We start from the raw sequence: 2,755 nt of genomic DNA, 5'->3' as shown, positions 1-2,755 counted from the left end.
GGGGGGGGGGGGGGGGGGGGGGGGGGGGGGGGGGGAAGATGGGGGTAGAAGAGGAAAATAAAAAAGAAAAAAGCACTTATCCTCTTATTTCTCTCCCACTAACGTTCTTAAGGGAAATCTCAGATGTAGGCTGATCAGAGACTTCTCTTTGAGCTAGTCAAAACTGCTTTCACATCTATTTCAGTGTAAGCATGTAGCAATAAAAAAGTCATGCCATCCTTCTAAGAAAATATTCATGGCTGAGAACACAACTTCTTCCCAAAGCTCCTGAAAACAGCAATTCAAAATGTAGCAAGTATTTAATAGCAGTAAGCACTTAAAGGAAGTTTTTTAGTTAGCAATGGTACCTTCTTTTCAGATAGCCTTTTTTTTTTTTCTTCTCCCTTTCAGAATTTCTGAAGTTCAATAGAAGCCTGGGAAAAGTTGGGGGCTTTTAAGTAACCTCTGTATAGCCTCCTCCCTTCTGTTGCAATAGGACAGTGCTGAAGGGATTGCCAAGCCCTCCCCACACCACTCCAAGGATCTGCCACTGCTGCTGGCACGTCTTTGCTAACTCCCTCCCTCTCCCTGCCTGTCTTACCCCAACCCTGCTCACCAGAGGCATTTCAGGGCGCTTAGGCTAAGGAAACAGCTTGGGCACTGAAGTTCCAGTTCTTAGTGAGATGGAGTAGAACTGCTCATGGCACAAGGGTATATGAAATGAGAGACTGGAGGGGATTTTCTGAGGGACACAACCCAAGAACCCATGCTCACCATGCTGTCAGTCTTTAATGGTGTCTCTACTTCAGGCTGCCTGCAATGCTACTTCAGGTGGGGGTTTTCAGAGTACTGCCAGCCAGACACAGCAATGGTCCCCCTGCCTGGTTGCCTCACAGCAATCCCTTCAGAGGGCTGTCGGGCACTGGGACATGGAGAGCTCATTGGTGGCCCACCAGCAAGGACCTTTTTCTTGAAACCCTGTGCAGTTCAGGAGAGTGAAGGTATTTTGTACCAAAAAGCTATGCTTGGAGCAAAAGTCCTCCCGATTTTGTCCATGATAAAATGTGCATCGCCTAACAACCAGGCTCCTGGGCATTACCTGGTGAAAGCATTTCAGCTCCATGTCGACTTTGTTCAGTTCCACCAAGCTCTTAGGTAACTGGAGACTGTGTGACACCTCCTCTGTCAGACATAACTCCACAGACCAGTGGAGTTACATGGAGAAAAAAGTTCAGGCTCACTGTACTGTCAGCTGCTGCTGTTTGGTAGCAGAGGTACAAGTCACGATTTGGAACATGCATGGCCAGTGGAGAGCCCCTCTTACACACATGGGACCCACCATGGGTACTTAGTTGCCTCAATTGCAGGGTAGACGAAGGAGCGAGGAGACACGGTGAAGATGACTCCACTGTCTTTCAGCCAGCTGTGACTTCCAGGTGTACAGTATTAGTGAATCCTCAAGCCTCTGCTGGCTTAACACCACTGAAATCCAGCCAAGAGACAGAAGAGGAGAAAACCATATCACATTCCTGTAATGGGAAGCAGCAAGTAAATCACTCAGAAGACAAGACCCCCATCCTTAGCTTTTTGGGAATTTCCCAGCCACAGCGAGGTAGCTCCACATAAGCCAGGGCACCTGCATAGTGTGGGGCAGAGATTCCAGCTGAGGACCTGGGAGCAGCATGGCTGCACCAGCACAGCACTGTAGCCGGGGTAATGAGCCTGCTAGAGCTGATTGTGGAGGCATGGTACCAGGCTTCAGTGGGTTTGGGGGCAGCCTCGCTATCCACACGAGTGTTGCACTGCACTGTCTCATAGTCAAAGGGCCTGAGCTCTCTCCCGCCTGCCACAGCACGCTGTTAGGCATGCAGCACGAAAAGCCACCTAGTCAGGGGACTCCCCTTCCCCTGTCCTGCTCCCCCAGCAGTGCAAGCACCCTGTGGGGACAAATCTGGTCCTGTCACTGGCATCCTGAGCTGCAATTTCCATTGACTCACTTTTACACAGATGGGCCCTGCAGTAACCATCTGGAGGGCAAGCGGCACCCCTGGCACCCGGGAACACAACGAGCCTACTGGGGGAGGAGGCTGGTTGCCGATTTTCTTTTTTTTTTTTTTTTTTTTTTCCCTGATTTCCGTGGCATGGTGTGCTTTGTGCCTCTTTCTCTACTTCCAGCCAGCACTTCAGTTCCCAAAATTGCAGCTGCTGCGACGACGTTACAAAAACTGATATAAATATTGCTTCAGTGCCATGCCTGTTGGAGGCCTGCAGTACAAATAAGAAATGCCGTCTCCGAGGAAGTCATGTGCTTCCCCAAGTGGCTGCAGTGCTGTCAGAGCCGGGAGGAAAACTTTCCGTCAGAGTAAGAAAGGGAGCGAGCGGATGCAGCCGAACAGATCCCATTACAGTCTTTGCACTTAAACAGCCAGCGGTTGCAGATGTCTCCCTGTGCCCATGCACATCTCTCCAGGGCCTTCAGCAGAAGCTGATGATCACGCGGAAAGTGGGGAGGCCAAAATTTTTGACGGTAGCAGCAGGAGCGGCGTTTTGCATCCAGGGATGGTGATGTTCCACAGGCTGCAATTTTTTTATTTTGTAGGGAGTGATGTGAATTCATGCTTATGACAGCTCCAGATGGCAGGTATTTTCTCATTACCTTGACTTCTTAGCGCTTGCTCTCCCTTGCCTATTAGACTGTGCTGGCCTTAATTTAACTTCCATGGTTCGAAACTACTGACGTCAGGGCTGATGCAGGAGGGGCACGGAGAACAGAGAG

General features: G+C 50.1%; 1 protein-coding gene across 3 annotated transcripts in view; it reads right to left on the bottom strand.

Annotated features, from left to right (window-relative positions):
- F13A1 (coagulation factor XIII A chain) overlaps positions 1-2,058 on the bottom strand; it is a 66,079-nt gene extending 64,021 nt beyond the window's left edge. Inside the window, exons 1-2 of one of the 3 annotated variants that reach the window (XM_026843643.1) lie at positions 1,977-2,058; positions 1,319-1,461 (exon numbers count right to left, since the gene is read on the bottom strand). The gene's annotated coding sequence lies outside the window, so the exon portion shown is untranslated. Of the gene's footprint in view, positions 1-347; positions 458-753; positions 830-1,318; positions 1,462-1,976 lie in introns of those variants that run through there. The other 2 variants (XM_026843644.1, XM_026843641.1) reach the window with 2 other exon arrangements.
- Positions 2,059-2,755: the final 697 nt, after the last annotated feature.

Source organism: Athene cunicularia (assembly GCF_003259725.1).
Source record: "Athene cunicularia isolate RWA chromosome 2 unlocalized genomic scaffold, athCun1 chr2_part1, whole genome shotgun sequence".
NCBI lineage: Eukaryota > Metazoa > Chordata > Aves > Strigiformes > Strigidae > Athene > Athene cunicularia.
The sequence above is the reverse complement of the archived record's forward strand: the minus strand, read 5'-3'. Positions and strand labels throughout refer to the sequence as shown.